Raw genomic sequence first — 27,543 nt, forward strand, 5'->3', positions numbered from 1 at the left:
CAGGAACACCCCTGCACAAGACCTCTGTAACCTGTTAAGTGTTAATAAATAAAAAAAAAAAACTATGGACACACGCAACATGTTGTAACAGGTTTATATGACTCTAGTAGTTATCTACGTTGTACAGAGGCACAGTACTTGATTGTATTATTCTACCACATCGAAAAACAAAGGAAGATTTTAGCAAGATTTGTAGAGTTCTGATGAGGAGGGCCCCACAGTTCCTGTGGGAGACACAGAAAGCAAGGATTTTGCAGCATGATGTCCAACAGTGATAGTTTCAGAGTTTCAGTTTGAAAGCAAGAAGGGTAAGCTAGGAGGATGCAGAAAGAGAGGGGCTCTTCTGTTGGCAGCAGAACAGGTAAGACTTATTTTCCTATCAGTTTGCTCCTTCTTCTTTGATTCCCTGTAATTTGATAAGCACCATTTGCCCTTGGCTTTGGCATTTATTAGACTGTCTTTCCCTTAGGGAACCTTACATGTTTAAATAACTCCTAATAAAAAAGCATACTCCCAAGTGCTGCAACTCTCCTCAACTCCAGTGGCTTTAGACAGTTCATTATCAAATGGCATTAAACAGGAATCACTAAGTAGTTATGATAACACACTTACATTGTATCTTGGTTTTTATGTTATTGATGTTGCATTTCTTCAGTCAGTGATTAATTAGCTATTTAGCTTTTTCATCTCTTTTTTTCTGTTGTGAGGAAAAGTGTGTGAATGATGGGGAGGAAATGATCTCTCCTCTCTGCTGGAGGCAACAGGGAGAAGATTGACTTCTATAGCTTTTCCTTCATAGCATGCTAACTGCATGACAGGTAATCACATGCCTATCAACGTGACTGTGTTAACCCCATGACCACATTGCCAATGTCAGCAAGATACTTACAAGACTCAGCTGGCGCTTTCTGTGGTGATGACAGTAATGCAGGTGTCAGATTTGTGTACTAAAATTTGCGTTGCATCATTTTATTCTTGCATTTGTAAGACCTAGATTTGATTTGCCTGTTCATGCTTATCATCACAGAAGAAAACAGTTCAAGTCAACAAAAGTCATTTTGTAGAAGTCACATGCTGAAGGGGTGAGCCTTTGTTGCTGTAATTATTAGGACTAAGATCTGATTTTCAGAAGGGAAATCATTTTTGATGAGTTTGTTATTTAGTTTTGTGTTTCATAACTTTGTACATTTTACTGCTGGAAGGCAATGGTAGAAATTGCAGAGCTTACTTAAGGAACGGAGAAAATGGAGATGGAACAGCTTGATAAAGTACTATAGCAACTGAATAGGAGCATGTTAGCGTACATGGATAGATCAGGTATATGATCTCTGCAAAAATTGGGGCCTCTACAACAGATGGGACCACTTAATCACAGAAAATTGGGGATGATCAGGCATGGGCCTAGAACTTTTCTATGAAGAAAAATAAATTAGGAATTTTTTAATGAGGACCTTGCTCAGCACATTAATGCCAGTCTGTTCAGATGGGGAGACCAATAATGGTCTTGAAGACATTACTCAGTGAAGACTGGCAAACAAGGCTTCAGATCAGACAGGTTTTAGGAAAATTTCGTTTGGCACGGTGGTATTAGCATTTCATGCTTGCTGTACTTTCAGGAAGCCTAGAAAACCCTTGCTGTCCTTTGGATGAAGTTTTATATTGATATGTGACAACTGGATAAGAAAGATCTTAACTATATACCAAAAAAGTGCAGAACAGTGAGAGAATGTACCTTCAACAAATGTCACAACATTTACAAGCTTTCATGAGAATACTTTGGAATGGACTGGTGATGTGTGATAGAATTACAGATAACCATTAAAAGAATATTCACACTTAGGTATTTAAACTGTAGGGCAAGAACACGGAGGCTGAGTTATGGAGGTCCATGGAGTATTTTGGTGTTTCGTGTTACATTGTGACTATTCCCTTGTATTTAATATGCAGTTTATGTGTGCCTTACAAATTAAAGACTCCTTTGCCATTGTTGAAATTCATTGACACCAAGACAGTGGTTGTTAGTTGCCCTAACTTGGTGAAAGTATATGACATATAATTTAATAAATCATAGTGACAAAATAGCATTGATGTATTTGCTCTTTTCTTAGTATATTTTGTTAGGTATAACTTATACAGCAGACTACTATCTTATTAATCTGGGTACTTTGTGGTACATAGGATGTAGAGGTAATTTTAGAATTTCACTTTGTGGTTTTAAATCAAGATCTTTGTTAGGATTTGAAGTACATTTAAAGTGTTACTTCAGTTATATCAACACTAAACTAAAAGGTAAATATTTGAAAACTCTTCTATAGTTAAAAATCAAGTGGCATTAGTTTCCATTTTTAGAAAACATAAACAAAGCTGTTCTCCTTTACTAAATAATATAGTAATAAGCTTTCATTTATTTTTGTGACATTTGCTAAATATTTTCATAAATTTTTGACAGAGGACAGTGGTGAATCTTGTATGATAATAAACTAGTGTTTTTGAAGTTCTCACTTTGCAGGAAGAACCTCTCTTTTTACTGTCATCACAGATGAATTGTTAGTGATACTGTCTCAAAAAAAGTTTCTTAGATGAGAAAGCATAGCCTTATTCCAGAATTACTTTCACAGTTAAGCTGAGGCAGCAAATCTTTGGCTGGATGTTTCTTGACAGAGCAAGTCTCTTTTCCTGTTTTTTAGGATACTTCCTGCTTTCTTTTTGTGTATTTTATTTCTACCAGTGTTAATGCTAACCAATATTTTAACTGATATTTAAGGGCTAGTCTCTCCATCTTTACAGAATTTCAACAGGGTGATACTCTAATTAAAGTTTACTGAAATATAGTTAATACAGAGTGGGAAGTCAGGCCTTTAGGGGTGCAATTTAAGGCTCCCTAAGTCTGCACTGGTGCTAACAGAATCAATCTTACTATTTGTTCCATTCCTGAATTCCTACTACCTGCCTTGTGCTGCAGCACTGGAGGTCATGATGGTGCATGGTCAGGCAATCAGCCAGCCGATCAAGACAATAGAGAGAGGTCTAAAGCAAAAAAAAAAAAATTTGTTTTTAGCCAGATGGGTTCCTGCATCTGACTGTTCTTTTGATTGCAGAAATGCTAGTGCTGGCATAAGGGAGACTACAGTAATGAGAACACATTTATATTGGTTTAAGCTGAATATTAAACAGCACCTTTAATTGCAAAGCCCTTTAACTGGAAAACAAAAAAATAAATTTATTCATAGTTTTAACCCAGGGAGGTAGTGATTTGAATTTTGGGTGTGTCTGGATTACGTGTAAAATTCAAACATACAAAACAATTTTATTACTGGGTTCTGGATTTGTTGGGTTACTAGATAAGATGATAACCCATTAAAAGCTACTGATGATTCTTTTCTTTTTCTGACCTGTCCTACTCTCCAAAGCTGAGATACTCTGTAGGCACCATTGGGATCAACTTCTCCAGGCCCAATGAAGGAAACAACGTGAATGTTATTTCAAACTGTTGTAACGGCTGAATATAGCAAAATATTTCTGGAGTTATAATATTTCTTTCAAAGAGAGACAATACACTGAAAAGTTTCCAAAATAAGTTGAAGGAAGCTGAATATCCCATTGGACAACAGGGTTGTTCTTATCACACAGGACATAGGTAGGTATGGTTTAAAACTCTTCTGCCTAACTACCAAACAAGTATAGAACTTAGTGAAACTCAGTGAAACTAGAGAACCTATCTTAAAACAGCTTAAATTTTGTAATGGAAAAAATTAATACATTTAAAAAAGAGAAAATTCTGTTAGGAGTAACAGGAATGGATTATTTCTCTTTCCACCTAGAAGTTGATAGGATACTTCCTGACCTTATGTCTAGTCCAGGTTTCTGAAAAGTACAATATTTGCTGTGAAACTATTCAGCTTCTAATAAAAAGCGACAAATTGACAAATCTTAGGAACACTTTTCTTCTGACACTATTTTCGGCATGATGTGTCAATAAAAGAGCAAAATTTTGAAATTGGATTACTGCCACCTGTTGTCATGAACTAGATTAAATCTTAATGGAATTTGGTGCATGGAGCAGTCACCTTTAATTTGGTGAATGAAAGAAGCTATTAACTTCTTTTTTATTAAAAAATAGCTGAACAATAAGTACTACCCAAAACACAGCCGTAAGTAGCATACATAGGACTACACAGAGCCTCATGCTGCTTGCCTAAGCTCTTTCTAATACCCAAGTGAATAAACAGCCACCAAAATATTACTCTCTTAACCCAAAGGAAAGAAAAATTAAGAGAGAAAACTCTTGAGCCAGATTTTCTGGCAGATGGAATAGAGCTGCGATTTTCAATTGTTTGATCCCTCCCAAGTTCTGAAAAGTGACTTTGTGCATTCCTTGTAAATGAAAATACTAGATTCCATCCTCTTTTATCCTTGATTTCTTTTTTAATGGAAATGACCCGGAGTGCTTTGATGTGATTCAAAATCTAGACAAATAAAGCAAAGGTCATGATACTCATCACTCACATTATGCATGTACTATTTTTTTAAGTGAAACATTACTTTTAATTTTATCAACAATTCAGCATGTATTGTAAAATACAATGCCTTGTAAAATTAAATTATTCTTCAGTTATGGAAAGAACTTTGCATGCATCCAGAAATGTTTAAAGATGTATTTTTAAATGTTAGCAAAGATATGGTCAGCGAAAGAATATATACTGCAATAATGGGGAATTAGAAATTTATACATTTAAAATAAGGCTTAGAATAGCTTTACAGTTACAATTTTTTGTGTTGATCATAGCAAGTGAAGCAGAAGAGAGATCTTTTAGGGACTATGAACAGGTTGAAAAATGAAGTCTGAATAGATAAGATTATCAGTAGACTATTATTATTATTATTATGGTTCTTTTCCACATCTCAGTTGCTAGTCTAAATTCCTCTTTGCTCAGTTAAGACTAAATGTCACCGTTGTGTTACGTTTCTACAGTGAATTCCTTTAAAAATGTAATCTTACAGCTTGTCTATGGTTAAAAAAAAAAAATTACCTGTCAAAGTTGACACACTTGCTCCAAACCTCAGCAGAATCAAAGATTATAGAATCCAAATAATATTTGCCATCAAAGTGTTGCCTTCAACCTGATCATTACTACAAAGATTGATCCATGAAACTTGGCTTCTTTTAGCACAATCTGTCTATGTGCATTCAGTCCTGCAAATAATACTCAGGCATTTACCAATGAAGATGAACCTGCTCCTCAAACAAGAGTTCTGTTAATATATATTCACTTATGCAATGCCAAAGTGGACAAAGAATGCTATCCTTGTATAAACAGTTCCCCATCAACAACCTGGCAATATAACTATTCCTGTAGCAGTAACTTCTTTGGTCCAACGTTTTGATTCTGCATTGTGGGACAAAGCGTGGCTGAAAGCCTGGCTGCCACCTCCCAGCCCAGCTTTCTGGGGATGATGCCTGCTCCGCCTCACTTTTGTGCTCTTATATGTTTTAGGGAAAAACTTCTATTTCCTCAATATATACAGGAGAAAATTGTACCAGTGATAGCATGGAATTTTTGCAGGGATGGAAGGCAAGAAGCCCAGAGGTACAGCAAGATCGGGTCAATGCCTTCAGAAGAGAAAGGAAATGCAAAAGGCTTACCAAGACTAAGGAACGAAACAATAAGTCTGATATAAAAAGCATACTGAGATATGCTTTTTTATGTATTCATCTTTGATATGTTACATTGGAACCCTAGTTCCTTCCTATCAGTAATAATGGACAGTGGTCTGATCTGAGCTGAGACATGTCCTTATAATAGCACCCATGGAAGACAGTGTTAAAACTGTAAATGCAAATGATGTTGAGAGCAAGAGTTATTAAATACTTAAAAATGTCTCTGGAAATAATAGAAAGGGATTCTGTGTAGATGGGATGCAGAAGTGGCTGCTTCATGAATATAGACAGCTTATTTTCTCCAAAATCCCTTCTCCACCTTCTTCTCAAAATGATAGCAGTATTTGCTTTCTTGTTTGAATTTGGACATTTATTTTCATTATCACTGATACTTGACAGTAGTCAAAAATGAGGTGTATTTTGCAGAGATGTTTGCTAAGTAGCTATTTTATGTTATACTGTAAAACTGGGTAGGAAAGAGAGATCCAGGGTACCCAAACAGATCTTGCATCTTTCAGAGCAACAGACTTAAATGTCAAGAGTGCACTATTGATCAAAATATCAGCAGGCTTACAACACAGCAGCCGCTTGACAATACAGACAAAAATTACTTCTGTCCAGGGTTATATAAAACCCTTCATCAAGTTTTCAGTCTTCCTAGAAGAGGTAGACCTATCATCTAACTCTGGCAGACAATAATAAGAAGTGCTATGAATAAACTTACTGTCAGTCGCAATTATGCTCAGCTTGGACTATCAAACAGCAGACAGCAATCTCACAGGAGTCAGTCTCCTACATCTTGATAACCTGACCAAACTGTACAGGAACTGAAGGTGAGCTATTAATCCAGCACAGCTGTTAGGTGTCCAGGGCAGTTCCACTGTTGCTCTCAGTGTGCTGCTTTGCACGTGGACCATAAATGCAGCAGTCCCTTTGCTGGGGTTCCTGTCTGGCCTCCCAGTTGACTAGTCACGTCTCCTGCACTAATCTGTCTCTAGCTTTTTCGTCGCTGTCTCTCAAGCTATCTCAGGACCTGCCTTGCAGTATTAAACTTCCAGGATTACTGGCGGTTATCTTGGAGGCTGAGCATGCTTCTGCCTTGCCTTTCATTTGGCTTTTGATTTTTGACCTTAGGCTTTTGTGACTCCAGTTCTTGTTTCAGTGCAGTCAGACCAATTGATGTGACAGCCCATGGCTTGGTTATGATCTTTTAACATCTCTAGCATACTCTGAAAATGTTGCAGGTTAATACTTTGTCTTTTTTTAATTTTCCAGAAAATTCTAGCTCAAGAAAATTCTAATGTAGTTTCTTTATCCTGTGACACACAAAGCAATTGTCCCTTTTCACACTGTAAGGCTATTGCATTATGTCAAACTATTCTTTCTAAGCTTACTTTGGCCGCATAGCAGCATATTGGCATATCTCAGATTGCGTGAAGTCAGCAGGCAAATTGAACATCTTACCGTCAGCCTTGGCACTAGAATGTCCCCTGGGCCTCACAAATGTTACAAAATGCAATTGTGCAGCAATAGCGTTGGGGATATTTTCTATAACAACTGTCCTGTAAGCCATCTCAAGCCGTTCTTCTGTTTTCTAAAGACACGTGCCACAACCTGCACTGGCTCAGGTGATAGTTAAATCTCACTTTGAAAACGCCTGTTGTCTTTCCTGATGCTGCCATTCTGCAAAGAGAAAAGTACCTCTCGCTCTCTCAGTATATATGAGATAGTTCCACTGATCAATACAGCGTTCCTGTTACTGGCAGCAAGACATGTTAAGAAAGAAAAGTGGCACTAAAAAGAGTGGAAACAGAAGGATTTCTTGGAATTTTGCCCAAGTGCTCTGACAGGTTTGGTGGTGCTATGCTATATGTTATACCAACCCTACAATACAGAGGAAAGAGAACCCATAGGATATTGTATCGCATGCTGTCCTAGGAGACACAAGGACACCCAAGCCCAAGCCCAAAGTCATATATCTTTTGCCATAGTCTTCTCCTATCAGAGCTGCCTGATGAATCTGAGAAAAGCAGCCAGCTCTGATTACACTCTACCAGGACTGTACTGGCTTCACTGTGTCTACTAGTAAAACCTCCTAGACAAGCTTCTCGTAGACTGAAGTGTATTATGCAGGCAGCATTGGAAAATGAGCCTCTCTGGGAGAAAGAGTATGAATATGAATCTTCACTTTTCACCAGCAGTGAAAATCAGTTGACAGAAGTAAAAAGTTGGACCTATTAGGCTATTGCTAAATTTCCTTCATTTTTTCATTGGTTTTGTAATGTTTTTCTGAGAGCATGCCAATGAAATCATACTATCTGATGTACCTAAGCAAGTTGTGGATTTGCCTTAATAAAAATCCTTCTGTTAAAAGCAAACTTAATCACCTAGTTACTTAATGCCTAAAGCAAGTTTCTAAGGAGGTTTGAATTAGCATATTTATCTTTCTGAAGGGCTGGTGTTTTGAATCAGCAAGAGTGTCATCTGAGGGAAGTGATAAAGGAAGAAAGACTATACTGGTATTTAAGATTTGGAACGGAGGCTGTGGAAGGAAAGTTAACGGAGGACTATATCACATTTGTGCTTAGAGACTAGTCACAATCCAGTATGTCTGTACCTCTGTTGCAGCAGCATAGTTCACTACTGATATTAAACTTTTGTACATTTGAATTAACTTCTGAAAACTACAGTGTATTTTAAAAGTTTGACAGAAATGGCAGTCTTGCAATTCAGACTTTTGAATATTATCCAGATACACATGATAAATAATAATATCTTAACATACTGCATTGACCTGAGTTACTTTTGTATGTTTTCTAGCTCTTGCTTAATGAATTGCATTTATCTTGCTCATTTGTTTTCCTTTTTGCCCAGTTATCAAGAACTATTTACCAAGAAAGTAGATAATAAAGAAAGGCCCATTCAGTACTTTCTAAATAAGCTGGGCTTCCACAGATGAAAATGTAAAAGAGAGGTCAAATGTTTCACCAGATTTCATAGGTCTGAACTGAAGATACAAGTATTTGCGTAGCTCTTCCTCTGAATATAGAAAACAACTTCTGCCTTTCATTGCGTTTTGCTCTTGTCCTCTAGATAGCGAAATGAAAACCAGAAAGGCTTTAGCTATTTTTTCTTTTAAATACGTTTTTACTCACAACGCTATTGTTATTGCTCATGCTGAATATATTTTCTTTACACTATATTTATTAAGGGTAGCATAAAAAGTGAATATTTATGATATGGATCTAAACATAAGACTACAAATTTATTCTTGTTTTTATGAATGGTATTATCATCAGTTTGTCTAATATCTCTCATGCAGTTATAGAACAAATTATTTCATATTCTGATGTGTGTTACCTGGCATATTAAATCTAAACAGTCATGGTTTAGAAAGAATCACGAATGTTAAGCTGGACACTAAAGATACAAATTTCTTTAATTTTACCAGAGTAAGCCTCTTATATATACTGGTACTCAGAATGACACTGACTGTAGTAATTCAGCCAGTTTGAGTAATTCAGACTGTTCTTAGGGTCCTTTTGCACGCAAGTCCTAAGAGGATGTCGACAGCAACTTGCTCATGCAGATCTTCCACAGAAATTAGCATAACAGAGCACAAAAGAGAATGTTTTTAATTTTTTTCCCATTAGAGGTCAGTTCTGTCAAACTTACCTTTGTAAGCACTTCCTTTTTTCAGAATTTGTTTCCAAATCCAAAGAGAATGGGAATTTTTCAGAGGAAATTAATTCACACCTTCATTCCATTTGTTGCTAATTCTCTTCTCTCTTCAGCTTTGCTCTTCTTTAACACTAAACAATGACATACAAAGACCAACTCACATATCCACCATGTACATAGGAAGAGTTTCAGTCAGGGATAGGAATACTCTTTCCTAATAGGAAAGGGAAATACCATATAAAGCTGGTGGAAGAATGATGGAACAGTGGTTATTGAACAATAAGAGACCCACACAATTGGGATTGGCCTAATTAGGAGTGCACAAACATTGATATATAACGCTTGCTTTTTTCTACAGGTGGCTTAAACCAGTTCTGAGGGGTATAACAAAAGTGATAGTTGTTAAACCTATAGCTATCGTAAATGTTACAATAGTAGGAGATATGGAGAAGACAACAAAATACACTTAAGCCTTTCTTAAATCCTAACCTTACCAAAATGCCAGTATGTTCTGCAAGTGATTAAAAACAGATTAGACTCACAATCAGACTGAGAAAAAGGATCAGTAGTGGAGGCTAGCATATTAATAAATATTTAGTGATATGTATGGCAAAATGAAGACTACAAAGAGAAGAAGCCATGGCAAGCAATTTCCACTAGATCCATTTTTGTCATGTGACACAGCACCAAATAAGGGAAAATCTTCACAAGAAAAAACTTAGAAAATCACACATTATAGATTATGATTCAGGAGCCAGATGAACTATCAAGACACAAGCACTGAATGGTGAAAAGGGCTCACAATGTCTTTTTGCCCCAGTTGGGCTACAGTTAAGGTTTGGAAAGGAAGAATACAAGAATACCAGGTCAGGATTCAGGGGTTCTCAGTGCTAGGATGAGGTCTGTGGTCAGAAGGTTCCCATAGCTTCTTCCTTCTTTTTACCCCATTTGGGTTATCAACTGAGGAGTATGAGGCATCCTATTCAGTTGAGGAAAAAGGGGGGTGGCAGGACAGAAGGTTCCTTGGGGAGGCAGAATGTCTCTTTCTTCCTCTCACCAGAGGCTGAGTGCTTTTCTATCCAGAGCTCTGGGCTCAGTTTCAGTCCTTGTTTTATTTATGCTTTGTATTTATCTTTTGACCATTTATGTGTGGATCTCATTTTAAACCCGCGGATTTCAGATTATTTAACAGTAGCCTTAGGTAATCCACTCTATATTTTCATAAATGTAATAGCAATCTAAACGATGCTGAAATGATTTATTAGTCCAAGGCTCCTGTGTTATTATCCTTCAGTTTATTCACAGAGTATTTCCATGTTCCTTGATACCGTTCAGTATCAAGTTAGCTTTATCTGCCTGTTTCCCTCCAAGTCCCGTATTTTGGGGAACTTTTCCCAGAAAGTGGATGCAGTAATCTATGGTAATAAACTTTTATTATTTTTCCTGGCACAGATTTGGCCTATTTCTAGTAGTACAATTTCTAAATAATTCTCCAGCATAATTCAGCAACTTCAAGGGAACATTTCCTTGCACTGTTCTGGATGAGACTGTACCATTTGGGCATTTTGATCTGCCAGTTTCTCTTACACTCTCCTTAATCTTCTGCCTACCACATTCCCTCCCTCTACTATTTCACACCGTTCAGGCTATGCTTCAGCATCATGGTACTTATAGTCTACTGCAATGCAGCCCCTTTCACAAAGAAAGATATGTCATGAACCGTAGACCACTATCTTCCCTGAGGAGCTAGGCCAGGATCAAGGGTATTCTGCTAGGGTATAGGCTAGTTCCCCCTCTGTGTTACTGGGAAATCTCCGGATGAGTGAAAGTGGCAGAGTTTCAGAGCATGCTTAGATATACCAAAGAAATTAAAGATGGCCTTTGTTGAGGTCAAATGTCAGAACTATAGATTCAACACAGGTCAGCACATTTGTCTGCACTAAGCTGTTCTGAACTGATTCTTCAGAAGGAGGCACTGTAGACTCTCCCAAATGATGATCATGGCTTGAGAGTCCAAGGACTGCACTTTGAAACTCCTGTCTTCTACCCTGAGGTGTCAGCTTCTAGCGAGAGCAGCTCGGCAATGGATGGAAGAATGCAGGAGAGGCACCGCTGTATCTGTGGCTGCCATCACTGCTAGCACCATCAGGCCCAGTGGTGAATTCCAGTCCAGGAATCCTCATTCTCTGATGAATGAACACTGCATCTTCAGGAGCAGGAGGGGAAAGGTCTGGAGCACATGCATGTGTTGGTGTAGCAGGCGGCTTCCTGTTATTGCAGGCAATATGCACAGAGCTGTGTGGGACATGTGGGAATGTGCCTTGTGGGAGGAGGGAGACAAAGTCTCAGAGCTCATCTGCTGGTAGCCTTCCACAGCAACTACAGCAGACAGAAGCACCAGCTGCTGAGAGGTACCTCTCCTTAGCTGCCAGTTAAATCACGCTGCAGGGTCCTACCACCAGATCTCGTCCAGTGCAATTAGAGTAAACACAACCAAACCCTACTTGCCTCCCAAACAAGAGTGACCCTGGCAAGCATTTTTGTATGACTGGGCATGTGCACGTATACTAAATGATCCAGTCCCTCTCCTCTGCCTTCTCACAACAAAGGACATGTAGAACTCTTAAAAGTGGCACTAGATACCTCATCCAAAGCACAAGTTACTTCTCTTCCATGCACCCCTGAAAGCAACACACAGAGCTAACAAAAAAAGAATGTATCTGATTACGTGACACCTGGAGATGTACCAGTTTTCCTTTGCTGTGACTCTCTTCCACTGTTCCAGCCATTTTTCTTAATGCAAGCTCAAGACTACTACATACAAAGCCAGCAGCTTTCTCAACCTTCCTCTCCTCACCCCAGCATTGCTTCCACAGCCACAACATCCACCTCACTTCACAGACCGCCCTTTCCATGCTTGATGAGGTCTCTAGCTGCCTACCATTCCAGTGAGGGAGGGTCACTGCCTGATCAATTATTGTAGAGCAGTGTGGGCACTATGTAGCTCCTCAGACTGGGCAAGCTTGGGATGCATGAGAAGAAATAGGTACACATACCTCAGGAAAAGTTTCTTCTACTAATTGCAATTAAGGTTTCCCTGGGATGGCTAGTGTTAAAGTGGAACATGTTTATGATGGCTCCCCAGGCGTCCATCAACTTTCATGAAGGATGTTGGCATATTCCTGCACTCCTGCTGGTAATGTAACAACAGAGGCCGCCTATCGTGATTGGAGCACCCCAGCCAGAGCTGGGTTAGCACCCCTTGCCATATCGCTCCTGGATCTGGAGGGGCAGCAGCATGGCATCCACCCTCTGAGAATCTGGGTGATACTGAGCAGAAATCGTGCGCTGGGTGTTAGCTTCAGGCAGGCTAAATGATGTGAAGCGCAGCAAATAAGTGAGCATACCTAGACTGCTCTGAAAAACACACTCCACTTTCCAGCCATCCTCTAGCAGCACCAAATGCTTGAGCACTATCTGCACAGACCGGGCTCAGAAAATGAGTGCAGGGAGTCCCCCACAGTTCCAGTCCTGTCTTCCCCATTCCCTTTGCCCATGCCTGTATGCCATTCTTTCTACAGTCTCAGGCAGCAGCCTGCATGCAAGGCACATCTCAATAGGCGTGGCATAGCGTACTTCCTATGCTGTGCTGGGATATATGCAAATCTTCTTGGTCCATCCCACCCTTTTGCTGACCTTATTAGAGTAAGGGCAGAAGCACTTAGTAGTTTGCCACTGCAGTTTTCTGAGGGCTGTGATGCAGCTAGGCCTTTGTCATCCAGTACTTCAAGGATAGGAAGGTCAGGCTTAGTGTGCAGGGCTGATGGGCTGATGGGCCTAATCCTGCTGCAGAATTGTAATCCAGAATTGCTCATTCCTCATTATTGAAGAAAATTGTTCATTCTTCACTTTGTCATTTATAATTTGACTTTTATATTATTTGTATGCTATTTTCTTCTATTTTTGTTGTAATTTAGCATATATTTTGTATTAGCATTTGTTTATGAAAAGAAATACTGTCCAATATTTATTTGAATTTTCTGATAAAACAATTTTAAATGAAATATTAAAATGAATAACAGTCATCCCGAAGTGAAAAGCCATTGGAGCTGAACTTTCTATTTCACTGGTCAAATATGTTATTGTTTTACAAACTGGAAAATTGTTTTTATTTACCACTATTTTATCATTATTTCATGGGAAAATGATACTAATCATGTTGAGTTCCAATTCCTCAAGTTTTATTCAAAATTTTTTACTAGCCTTTGAAGAAGTATGTACTTGTTTTATTTTAAAAGTTCTTTGACTGTATTCCAAAGTTTATCTTCGATCTGCCCCCTTATTTTTAACATGCCTAATGAATCTGTGAAGGTATTTTCTCTTGATCCTTCTCCACACTTTCTTGAAAATATAAAGCTGCCAATACTTTTAGGTTGAATAGTCAATGGCTTGGTGCATTCTGCACTGAACCCACTTGCAGATCCATTCAGTGCATGTTTGCCTATTTGTCTTATACTCTCAGGCAATTTGTCAGGTCCCCTCCCGGCTATTCAGAACTGTGATAGGTCACAATGCAACAAGTCTGGGTGATTCAATGTAAGTTGTGCATTCAGGCATAATCTTTTCTTAAGTTATAAAAGGAGAATTCACCTGGATTTACATGACTCTAAACACCTGCCACAACAAATGTGTATTCTAATCTTATTCCTATTCTCTTCTAATAAATATCAATGTGCATGGTAAAGTTTATCAAACTGAAACGTATTCTGAACGTGGGAGACATGGGAAACCCTGTAAAAATTCATCCTTTTGCCTTTCCTTTCTTGTTTCTTTCTCTGCATGCCTATTACTACTGAAAATTCTTCCACCTCCACCAGCCACATAAATCATATCGTGCTTCCATTGTGCCAGAGGGAACAGTAGGCACTGAGAGCAAGCGCAGAGCCCCTGTGGCACTGTGGGTATGTGGAGATCCCTTACTGAGAGTTAAGTAGGTTCAGGCTGGAAAGGCCTCAGGCTGCAGGGTTTGGGACAAGCCAGGAAATCTGCAGCGTGTTTGAGAAGGAGAAAGAGGCAGCAGAGGCAGGGCAAGGCTCAGGAGCTGGCTGTCCGGGTGATGCGAGGCTGGCGGCTTGCCGGGGCTGGTATCGGTGGGGGCTACCTGTGGGGCAGGGCAGGGCAGGGCCTGGCAGCCTGGGCCCAGCCCACTGCCCACTAGGGAGCAGGGTGGCCGCGGGCAGGCCCAGCCCCAGATGTCATACACCTCCACGGGGACAGGGTGGGTGATCACCTGTGGGTAGGGGTTGGGGTTGGGGTCAGTGGGGCCTGTGGCAGGCAGGGGCTGGGCCGTGGTGGTTCTGGAGCTGGCATTGCTGCAGGGTTGCAGGGCAGGGACTGACAGCCCCAGGCTGGGCTGAAATGGAGGCAGCCCCAGGGCTGGGAGGCCTGAGGTGGTGGTGGGGGACCTGGGGGGAGCAGGGACAAGGAAAGGTGTCAGTGCCCTCAGGGCCCAGACAGTGGCCCAATCTTTTTTACAGCAAAAAAAAGAGGGTCCAGTCTAAGCAGTTGGAGAGACGTTGTTCTTTTATTGTGTTTTGGTTCAAGCTTTCATTTGAAAAGATCTCTCTCATTCTTTTCCCTAGATATGCTTGCATTGAATAAATGTAAATCTAAAGTAACTCATGCAGTTTCAGGGAGAATATGGTACGAGTTGTGGCTTGTACATATTGTTGTCCACTCTAAGGATGAAAAGACATATTAATGAATTTTCTGCATGAAACAGCAGAGTTAACAGCTCTGCATGCTCATGTCCTGCAGAGTTGCAGCCAATTCCCTTGACCCAGCAATTGTACTGTAGCAGTTATTTTCAGGATGAGGTCAGAGAATGCACTAGCTACTCACCTCCGGTTTACTATCCAGCATCAGAAACCTGACAGCTAAAGTACGGCAGATAGGTTCTTAGCTATCTTTAACTTTTGAAGCAACCAAATACATAAATTGAATCTCTACTGCAGGGGAAATTGAATGTACTTTAACTGTAGCATCAGTTAGGAAGCAGGACCTGCTTGGGCTTTGTACTGTATTTTTTAATCTATTTTCAATGTACTTTTTCTGTACTAGCCAGTATGTTTTATAGCAGTGAGAGAGCTATATCTGTAAGTAAATTATTTTGGTGTTGACCAAACAAATGGAAATTCCCATGGATTGACATGGAGGACAGAGTAGCCTGATCACATAACTATCTCATAACACTAAGATAGCAAAGAGAAACTTGACTGATTTTTTTTTAATAAACAATTTGTTTCTTTCTGCCTTTCTGTTTCTCCAAAGAATAATAAATTTTCTTCCTTAACTATTTTTGTCATATTTCACTGCCTTTAAATAAAACAAAATATTCTAGAATGTCTTCCATCAACCCCAGAAACAAATAAAAAGACTTATTTTCTTTTCTCGATTAGTGAAAATAAAGCAGGGTTGAATTCAGATCACTTAAAAGAATTAATCACATAAAACATTTTTAGGTTTTGCCCTAGTTATAAAATAAAAAGCTTTTATCACTTTGGTTTTTAAGACCAGTCCTCCAAACAGCAGAAAGACTTGAAGGATCTATTCTAATGTAGCTAAGCTTGTATTTTTATTTGTTTAAATTCTTACCACTCTTCCAATTACATTAAGAAATACTGACCTACATAGAACATTTCTCATATCTAAAAAATATCCAAGTTAGACAATATTGAAATGTTTTCTTGGATGAGTAGCTAGGAGATACGAAGGACAAACTGAGCATTTCTTTCCCACTTTAGGAGAAATGGGTTAACCATTTTGTTTTACTTGACAATTTAAATATGATGATATCACAGAATCACAGAATGGTTTAGGTTGGAAGGGACCTCTGGAGATCATCTAGTTCAACCTCCCTGTTCAAACAGGGTCCTCTAGAGCATATTGCCCAGGATCACGTCCAGACAGGTTTTGAATATCTCCGGGGAAGGAGACTCCACTACCTCTCTGGGCAACCTGTTGCAATGCTCTGTCACCCTCACAGTCAAGAAGTTTTTCCTCAGGTTCAGATGGAACTGCCTGTGGTTCAGTTTCTGCCTGCTGCCTCTTGTCCTGTTGCTGGGCACCACGGAGAAGAGACTGGCCTCATCCTCTCGACACCCTCCCTTCAGATACTTGTACACATTGATGAGATCGCCTCTCAGTCTTGTCTTCCCCAGGCTAAACAGGCCCAGCTCTCGCAGCCTTTCTTCATAGGAGAGATGCTCCAGTCCCCTAATCATCTTTGTAGCCCTGTAATATGTAATATGTAATATGTAAAAAAGCCCAGCAGAATAATATGTGAAAAGCCCAGCAGAAGCACTAATACTTGAGACCTTTGTGCTAAAAAAGCTTTATTTTGTATGAGGAGGTGTAATATTGCCATGTATTCTCTGATATTGTGCAACATCACATTTCTTTGGTGCATACAAACCCTTGCGCACAAAAACTGGAAAACAGACTGTGAGTGCAGTTATCCAGTATGGCCTGAGGCGATGGAACAATTTTCCACACCCAGCTCTTCCCCGCCCTGATTCCGGCTGCATCCTTCCTTCTCTTGCACCCAGCTTGGAAATCTTCAGCCCTGAGCTATGCCAATTCAGTTACCCAAAACAACAGAAAACAATCCTAACAATCAAGTGAATACTCTCCTGTAGGGTGAGTGAATTGAATAGTTCAGGAGAGGGGCCAGAACCAGAGCAAAGTAGGGAGGGAGAGCCTCTGGCCAGGAGCATGGACATGGGAAGTATGAGCAGGAGGAGGGAGAGACAGCAGGACCTCCTCCCCTCAGGCTTTTAAATCATTTCATCTGCCTTGTGTAACTTCACTCTGAGACACAGAACACTGGCAGTATTGCAGCAGCATGTCTTATTTGATAAACAAATGAGTTATCTTTAGACCTTCCTGATCACTGAAAAGTTAAATCGAATATGCTTTAATAGAACATTTGCAGGTAACACAGGTGTTTATCTAGTGCAAAGTGAACCTAGTTTATGAGTAGGACTCCTCAGAGAGACAACATAAATAATAACAATTGCTGAGCGTGGTGGATCTTTTTTTCCTCGCTACCAAATGTACAGCTCGTAGAATATCAGGAGTTACTTTGAAATTATGATGAGCACACTAGGGATATTCCCTGCTTGTACTAGATCAAGCTATTTGATGACCTTTGAAGGATCAAGCTCTTTACACTGGTTTGAGGGCAAATCAGTGTCTTGGTGCTGCTGGAACAAGATTGTGCAGTTTCAAATGAATCTGGAAATTGCTTCAACCGGTGAAAGAAAACTGCATGAATAACTTAAGCTCTTAGATCCAATGTTTTCTATTCATACCTAGTCTTTGATCTTATTTATGGAATGTGATTTGGATTCATGTTTTTAATGTGTTTTCAATAGAACCGAAAAGAGCTGTAAACATGTAAAATCGTGAAGGTACAGTCTTAATTACCATCAACCTCTCTTAAATTGTCTCTCTGTTTCAAGTTCTGAACTATATATCATTTTAGCCCGTAGAAAGTATGATCGTTTCTAACACCTTTTCTCATTATCTTACACTTCTCTATACTGGGCTGCATGAGCTACTTTATCAGCTTCTAAGCCGAATCCAGTCTGATATAATTTTCAAACGCTTGGTTCTCTTCTTTGTTGACTGGTTAAGCCCAACTTAGCATTATCAGTGAATTTAGGTACATTTGCAATTACATACTCTCTTTCAGGTCATTTATGTCCACAAAGAAAGCTGCAAAAAAAGAATATTAATGAGATAAAATAAAACTAATGAAATTCACTTACAGCTGAAATGTACCTTTTATGTCCTACAAAACCGAAGTACAGTACAATACCTTAGAAAGCTGCTCAGGTGGCATCTTGTTCTGCTTAATTTAAAAAGGCATCTGGTATGTTTCAGTCTTGTTTGTGATTTTTCTTCTTTTTACTGCTTTCTTTCACAACCTTTACTCTATCCTTTAATAAAGCAATAATAAACTAATGTCCTTACCTGGCTGGTTTTAAAGCAAGAGCACACTTGGAAAGCCGTCTTTTCATAACAGAAGACCATTGAGAGAACCCAGTTATATAGCTTTTGTATAATCCAAGAGGTTCAATTTTCAAAGAAATTACTACCTCCACCTCCTCAACACAGTTATTTTCTTTTTCCCTGCATGGTAGACCTGACAGGGAACAGGAGTGGAGATTGGCCAAGCAGCAAGGAGGAGAGGTCAAAGTGAAAGGACATCCAGGGAGATAAATGTTATTAAAGATAGATATCTTTGCCTACTCCATGGTGTGCCACCATGTGCAGGGAACATCTTGAATAATGGATCCCAAATAGAGCCATGTTTCTGTGGAAAAAGAAGCTTTGCAGTCAGGGGACAGATGTCCAGAGAAATAGCTGTAACATTTCACTCCTGGAGTGGCTGACCTATTTGGATTGTAGAGTTCTTATCCTGTATAATTTCGTTAGAGAAAAAGTGTTTTCATGTAGAAATATTCTTCACTGTGAATAAGTTTTACCCATAAACATCTTTTAAAAGTTGCCTTTTGCAGAATCTTTTCTAAAACAGATGTCATAAAGAACATGAATTTAGCTATTTGGTTTTTAGCTCTTTGCATTTTTTTCTCTTTTTTGCTGTATTAGTGAAAATGGATTTATAAAAGTATTCCTTCTGGGCTAGCACATGGCTTGCAAGATTATTTCTGTGAAATATTATTTATCTGTTGGGTATTATTTATCACTGCATTCCCACTGTTTTCTTTCTGTCAATGAGTGTGAGGAGCCTAGTCCAGAGCATCTGTACTTTGTCGTCTTCACTGTGGCTGCAGCACAGGAGGCTGGTCTGAGAAAAGGGGTCTGTTTGCAGAGCTTTGTTGCCAGCCTGCTCAGTGGCCTCCAGCACTCAGTTCACTTCTCCTCAGCTTCAGTTTCTCTCCGTGTCGCCATGTGGATAGTAGTCTCTACGATAAAGTGCTCTGAGATTGACAGATGAGTTTTATAAGATTCAGGTATTATTAATTATCAAAAAGAAAAAAATTATAGCAAATAATTCAAGCTTATTGTTTCTCCCAGTCCTGATCGGTTTATTTCACTTTATTAACACACGGTGGGTGTATCTATATGTGTTCTGCCTGTCATCTGCCTCCTGTCCACATAGATGCTTGAAGTCTAGCCTTTGGACAGACTGTCTGAACATGCCTGGAAGTTTGTTAACCTGTGTGTCATGCTCAGTATATTCAGAGTCAAGCTTGCCCTCAAAGGTGCTTTTCAGATATCACAACTTGCTGTCACAAGTTGCTTATCACAACTTTGCTGTCTACATGAACTGTGACTTTGGTCTGGTGGACAACCTTCAAGTTACCCTCTAAAGATATTGTAGACTTATCTTTCACTGTATGTCATTTTAAATTATTTATATTTTAATTCAATTTGTTCTACCTTTCTGTGTTGCATTCTGGTATTTATTGAATATGATTCTGTTCTTAAGTATGGAATCAAATGCTTTAATGAATTATAGATAGACAATTTTCACTAAATCAGCAAGATAATTAAAGAATTCAAGAGCAACAGAGAGACATCTTTTTTCCCCCTTCAGGAATCTGTAATGAATGTTCATTAATAAATTAGAACCTGGTGGTACATGAACAGATGTGCCTGTGTGCACAATTACATCTGCAAAGAATAAGATTCCATACAAATCTCAAAATCTGCATCAATATATTCCTATTCAGGACTGAAGCTTTTTGTATGCTGGGTGTTTAAACTTCTTCCTTGTTTCTGTTATCTTCCAGAAAACTATAATCAAGTCCATAGGCTTGTGGTTTACTTGGTTTTCATGATTTTAATTAAACGGAGTAACTACTGTAGCCCACCTACAGCTCTTTGTAATGGGCCATTTTCACTGTACTTCACTCTGCATTTGCAGATTCTCCAATGCCATAAAACTTCCTAACTGTTTGACCTTGCTCTTTCCTAAAACTAAGATCGCAGCACCATACAAATTCCATGCAGAGTTGTCTCCACAGTTAAATAGGAATTGGGAATGATCATTTGACTTGATTTTCTGGACCACAACATTTTCTTCCTTCTTCCCCTGTGGACAGAAGTGGCAATTTTAGCCCTTGAGTTGTGTTAAGGATATACAACAAACCCTGAATTAGCTGTTTGTTTTGAGTACAAAACCCACCATACATCAATGATTTAAGTCAGTCTGTGTGTGCCTATGCTACAGCACTCCCTCCAAAGTGGCCTTTAGCTAATCCTAAAGAAATAACATTAGAAAATAGAAGCAATCCTTTGCTAACATGAAGTTTGGACCCCAGTACTACTTTATACCAGTAAACCATAGCTTTTATATATTTTCTAAAATCCATAATAATCTTAAAGTAAATATTTTCTTAAGCATTATAGCTGTCTTTTCAGTGCCTGAGGAAAAAGAGAATATGTTTTGAATGGGTCTCATTTTGTTCCTTTTCTTTTTTCCTTTCTGCAGTTGAATCCTAAAGTACACACGAGCAACTAGCATTTTTACAAAAAAAAAAGATTATTATATTCATTGTTAGAACAAATCTTTGTACAACTTTGCTACCAAAACTATGCTAGTACTTGTTTTAAGTACAACAATTTTTAAATTCAGATAACTTTTCATCCCAGAGCATTTATTAGTTTATGCTTACCAAGTTTCTTTCATTGCACAGAAGTAACATGAAAAGTAGTAAGAGACTTAACCCTATTGTAATTATATTAACTGGATTCTTCTGCAAATGTTTACTCTAGATATTAGAAATGTATAGCGCAATTTTCAGATAGCAAGATAGAAACTATCTGGCCATGCTTGTTATCCTTCCCTATCTCATGCACCTAAATATATCTGATATTCCTACTTTAATTCAACAATTGTTGCTTCAAGATAGTCACTAAATAGATGCACAGTAAACATTAACCTATGCGACCTATGTACCCTTAAACTACTCAGATTATTCATATTAATTTTTTAAATTATTCAACTTGTCCTTATGTGCAGTAATTTGTTGAATCAATTTAGATTTAACTTCCTATTACAGTACCATAAATCTTCGATGTGCTGCTTTGCCTCAGTGATATTGACTCTGCGCAAATAATTTGGGGACTTTGGACATTTTTCAATATTCATCATTTTAAACATGATCAAAATTTTTCCTTCAGCTCTTTACTTACAAGACCTGGTATTTAAGTGATGACTGACCTATTTAGGACTACAAATCATTTCTTTCATTTCAAATATTGATGCAGCTGATTCAGCCACCTTGAACAAATGAGAAAGTAGGAAGCTGATTGTTCTCAGCATATAGTATTGTTATGCTTCTGTTGTTTTTGCGTAGCTCTTTCTCACTGGAAAAATAGTAAAAGAGCCATTTTTTGAATCCTTTTAGTTGTACGGTTAAGTACTGTTAATCTTTCATCTTGATGGACTACAAAAAGAAGGGGGAGAGAGTTTTAATCCTTACATACAATCTATCGCATGATCCCTCAAATTTCAGGCCATCTGATATTCCCTAGAAATTGCACAAGTTTCTCCTTTGGTTAGATGTTACTGCCCTTTGCAAAGCTCTGGGAAAACAGAAGGAGCATCCTTTGCAGGCTGATATGGTCGTAAGAGCTGCAAGGACCAGATTTGTGGATTCCCCCTGTGGATAGCTCCAGTCTATAGATGCATAAAAGGAAAGGTATTTCTGACCATACCTTCTCCTCAGATGTAGAAACCGTGATGGAAGTACCTGGCTTTCTGACCATCTCACCATGTACATGTACAGGAAGAGGCAATGCACTATCACAGCAGCCTGTGCTGCCAAAATCATCTTCTCCAAAAAGACTGTAGCCTAGGTGGCAACCCTTTTAAAGTGTAATCTGACCCACAATCTGGACAATACTTCCCTAGCGAATGCCTCCTCCTGAGTTCAATGAGCCCAAGCCCAGACTCCTATATGCTTCAGTGCATAAAGTGAGAAAGCAGGAAAGCATTCTGTCTGATCAGTATTCATTCTGCTTTGCTACTTCTTGCTGATCATCTAGACCTTTTAATTTTTTCTTCTTTCGTGAAGTCTTACTTTTCCTCTACTTCTTCCTTTGAAGAGCATGGAATATCAGTGGTCTTCAAAGGTAGTTGTGTATGAAATCTCAAGAAAATTTACTGCCTTTCAAAAAATTGAGGTACAGCTCCTTGACTTCATAGCCATACAAAAAATCCCATTAGAGTTTTTGATGTCTCTAGGAAGATAGGTTTTGTCACTAATTGCGTCTGAATTTGATTGCTAGGCAAAGATGAGCACTGATTGAAGCCCATAAAGAATTCATAAACTTATTAAGAAAAACATCATTATAAGCTTCTTTTTGTTGTTGTTCTGTTTCAAATTGAGCACTTAAAATCTGCTAAGTACTGTGTAAACAGTGAGTAATTAATCTTCATATCCTTCACTTTCCTCAACTATGTAGTCCCATTTTATGGTTGTGGAAATTCAGAAGCCCTATCCATGTGAAGTCTAATTTTTGAAACAGTTTTTTTATTTGTATTTCTAAAACAAGAGAGACTTAGCCCAACCTGCAAGTACATATAAGGACAACAGATTTTTCTAACCCCTTTTTGAACTCCTGGAGATTTTTGTTGTGTGCAATATTCTGTTGGAGTAAGTTCTGCAAGCTTGACTACATGATGTGTGAATAAGGACTTCCCATTTTGCATCTGTGAAAACTGAGCATATATTCTGACCTTTAGTTTCCTACCTTCTAACTGTGTGCAAATCCTCCTTTTTTCTTTTATGACAGCTCGCTTCCTTTAAGTGCCAGTGGTGCTAGAACTTCCATACTCCTCTGACCCTTGGTACCTTCAGAGAGCTCCAGTAGTTTTGTGAAGCATGATTTCTCTTTACAAAGCTGTATTGACTCTTCCCCAATATGCTGGATATATCCATGTCCAATTCATTTTGTTCTTCAGATATGTTTCTACTCGTTTGTCCCATGAGGGTAATGCAGTTCAGGTCTGTAGTTCCCTGAGTATCTGCTGGAATCTTTTAAAAAAATAGCATAACATTAACTGCCTTCCAGTCCTCTGGTACAGAGGTGGTTTTAAGCAAGAGATTGCGCTGCATGGCTACTTGTGTCCCTGTGGAACATGATGGGTGAATACCATCTGGTCCTGGCAATCTGTTGTTGTCCTTTTTGGTCCATTTTGCTCATATGTTCTGTAACCTCATCTACTAATCCTCTGCCTATTATTAGTTTTGCAAGTCGTTTCTCAAGTTCTTTCGTGACCTGTTTTATGTTCTTATGCTGAACTTACAAGAACTTGCAGTGTTCTCTGTTTTTTGTATATGAATGCATAATTACCTCTGCTGTTCAGCCATGCAGGCCTTCTTATGGGCTTTCTAAAATCTTTTTCTGATTAGTAAGCATTTGGTCTGAGCCTCCATTATATTGTTTTTAAATTGTCTATGTCACTTGAAAAGATTTTTTAACCTATCCTTTTTTAATACATCTCATACCTATGTAATTTCTTCTCTTTGAAATTAAGCATAAAATTTTTTCACTTAGCAGATTCCGCAAAGGATATTGAATGTGAGTACCCTATGGTCGCTGTAGCATTTTATAGTAATATTACAAATAATGTCTTGCATACTGCTTAGGACCAGCTCAGATGTTACTTCTCCTATTGGGGTTTCCTGTCTAACTGCTCCACAAAGCCATCATTGATGGTGTCTAAGGATTTAGTCTCAGTTTCATGGCCTGATAGGACAGCTGTTCAAACTACATGGGGGTAACTGAAGTTTCCCATTACTATTATGTTTCCTGCCCTCCCAGCCTCTTTGCTGTCACTCAGGATGTCAGTCACCTCTCAAGCTTATTGTCATATCCTTATTTCCACTCTACTTTGGCCAGGTTTATCAAGATCTGTGAGACAGATTGATGCCAGGTTGTGGACTGCAAAGTTGATAGCCTAGGCAGAGCTTAATAGGGACTGTCAGGATGTTTTTTCACAGTACCGCTCGTCCTTGTCTTTTAAATTTAAGCAAAAGAAGTGCTCTTTTGAGAGGACAAGGACCTGATAAAGGAGAGGGTATACAGTCTAGAACAGAAGTAACTGTTCTGGTCGGACTGTAGAGTAGCTGCTGGGCCGCCATCCTTGTGGTATTTCGATTGATCATGTACTCTGTTTTAAAGTAAAGTACAATACCTTCTGGTTATTCTCCCACTTCGCTATTGATTTTATTTTAGTTCTTTCATATGACTACTTCATAACTAAATGCATGCATGCAAATTTTTATTGCCCTGTTTGATATCTAACCATATTTTTAAAAATCCTTAAGGACCTCGTGAAGACACAGTTTCAGTACTGTTAGCAACACCCTACAGAGAACATGCATCTCCGCAACTGACGTACAGTTGGTTTGAACCAAGCTTCATTTCACAGTGGGGTTGTCAAGCCAGCCCATTTCAGAAAGGACCTCTTTTAATTTCTAGAGTTCAAGAACTAGCACACTCAACAAATTAATCAACCTACTATCTTTTGGATTATGACATACGGAGTAAGAATGTATCTAACTTATTATGTGATACCTCTTTTATAAAAAATTATTAGATTATGTGTCTATAAAAATTCAGGCCACCTTGCTTTTTTCATATTGACCACATGTATCATAGTATTGTTTGAATTAAAATCTAATAGGTTTTTATTAATGCTTGTAAACTGTGCTTCATATTTTGTTCTCTGCCTGTACCTGACTAAAGCTGTGATTTATCGTAGAAAATTAAAAGTCTGAAAATAAATCTAAAATAAATATGCTTAATGATTAATGCAAAATAAGCTTGAAATACTTTCTCTTGCTCTATTAATTTTTAATGTGATTTTTTGCACTGAAATTCAGCTATGCTACATAGGAATTTGAATAACAATTTAGTCTTCTTGCCAATGCCTGCTGTGTTTCTAAGTGTGAACAGCACTGATTAATAATACTATTATCCATCAAATAAACAGATCGTGTTGCCTGATAGATAGATATAGATATCCTCAGGAACAAAATACTATAATATTATTTTTTAATAATTGACTAATAAATTATCAATTACTAATTATATTATTAATTAGATACCAGAGCCTTCGTCAATCCATGCACAAAGGTGCGCTTGTGTTTACCCTTCAAATCATTCCTGAGCATGATAAATTGGTCAGAGAACTTAACAGTATTTTTAATATCAGTAGCTGAAACTAGGACAACATACTTTTTCTCTGTTTGGGAAACACACCTGGTCCTCTCTGTGATTCTTTCAAGAATTTTTTAAATTATATTGGATGAGGTATATACTTTATAGCTCTGATTTTTAATTGAATAGAGACATGAAAATTTGTTTTTTTAATGAACAATCTTGAATTATTTACTTTGGAATGAATACATACAAAAAATTGTCATGTATAAAATTGTTTTTTACTTCCTTTTAAGCATTGCTTATAAGGATATTATGCTGAAGTATTCTGATCATTTTGATTTTATAAATTAAAAAGAAAGCATTTGAGAGTGGATTTTTTTGCTATAGAAAGTGAAAAACTATAAGGTAAATTGTAACATAAAAGTAAATTTACATACAAAACTTAAGAGACAAAATTGCCACATCATATTTCCAGTACACAAAATCTAAAATGACTCTTGTGGTTTATAACCTTCAATCTAGAAAATTGCTCAAGAAAACTGAAAATTTGAAATCAAGTCAAATCAAACAAAAGACTAACAGATAAAAACCATAATGTTTGTGGACGTGTCTTATCCACTCTCTTTACAGGCAGAACGTATTTGTTGCATTTGTTTCTGAATATGTAAAAGGTGCTACATTGCAATATAAAGCAACCATCTGCTTTTCACTTTTGAATTTTAGTACATGACAACACTGAAATTTTTAACAAAAACTAATGTAGTAATCCTGTGAAATTAGTGTGCCTTTCTTACGTTTTATATCATATTGAGTTACAGCAATTTTATAATTTCAGCAAAACTTTGTAAAAGTAGTCTTATAAACCATTATTTTGTCTTGAGACTGTAATCCCATTACTATATTTCTCAATTGAATTTACATATTTAATTAAATTAAACACCTGTTCGTCAACTTTTCCACCTAAATATCTGTTCTGTATTTAAACAATAATTTAACATAATGTCATGGATACCTGGACTTATGTCAGTATGATTTAAGAACTGCCTCTTCTGCTGTCTCAGTCAGACTTATGTAGAATAATGTGCTTTATAACTGCTTTTTGTGTTGTACTAAGGGTCTACTGCACATGTAATGCCAACACAATCAAATATTTAACATATTGATAATGAACATTCACAGCTAAGAGCAATGCACAATTAAAAAATCCTGACTAATGAGATCAGGACAAAAAGACATGACACAGTGGAGAATTAAGCACATAATGAAAAAAATACCAACTAGTCCTCTGTGCACTAGATAAAAAGAACAAATAGAAACAAGTGCTCCTTTGATGTATTTCATAGCCAAAGCAATGAAATCTACATAGCTGCATGTAGGCTCACATAAGAATTCAGGGAGACTGGATATTTTTAATGCAACCAGGGTTTAAAGATTGAATCAGTATTTGTCTTCCCGAGTAAATTGTAACCTCTGACTCAAGATAATAAAGTAAATAAGAAAATATACGAGTATGTCAATGATACAGAATTTGCATCATGACCTTGAACATGTTTAAGAAAATTGAGAAATATTTTCCTATCTTCACTTTGCTCTCTATGCATTTCAGAGGGTTTTTACTTCAGATGAGCAGTGGTCTGAGTGCCTATTAGCTGTTGCACTACACAAGCCGCTGTCGTGGACCACATCTCTGCTTTAGCTTCATCAGAAGTAGATGCAGTGTGTGCACTCTACAGTGTGAACCAGAGCATGGTTAAGTGGGGGACAGTTGGGATATTCACATAAAACGTGCACACCTGAGCCAAACAGAAATTCTTATGTGGGCACATCCACTGGGAGTTGGACTGGAGAGGGTGTGCAAGGCTCGAGGCATGAAGAGCCCAGGCTCTTAGTTCTCCAGAGGTGTTCTGGGAATTGCTATGTCTTCAAATGTGTCCGCTTACACCAAAGCCTGCGGTGTTTGCATCCCTTCCCTTTTCTGTCATCCCTTGGAAAAT

At 38.2% G+C, this 27,543-nt stretch overlaps 1 protein-coding gene and 1 long non-coding RNA gene across 11 annotated transcripts in view; both read left to right on the forward strand.

Annotated features, from left to right (window-relative positions):
- Window positions 1-27,543, forward strand: part of LOC138060823 (E3 ubiquitin-protein ligase Praja-2-like) — a 157,068-nt gene that overhangs the window by 9,846 nt on the left and 119,679 nt on the right. The window lies entirely within an intron of this gene.
- LOC138064070 (uncharacterized) lies at window positions 709-25,685 on the forward strand. Its single transcript, XR_011137309.1, has 3 exons — window positions 709-818; window positions 3,411-3,637; window positions 24,712-25,685. It is a non-coding gene; the product is annotated as an uncharacterized lncRNA (long non-coding RNA).

The sequence above is a fragment of the Struthio camelus genome, chromosome W, assembly GCF_040807025.1.
Source record: "Struthio camelus isolate bStrCam1 chromosome W, bStrCam1.hap1, whole genome shotgun sequence".
Taxonomy (NCBI): Eukaryota; Metazoa; Chordata; class Aves; order Struthioniformes; family Struthionidae; genus Struthio; species Struthio camelus.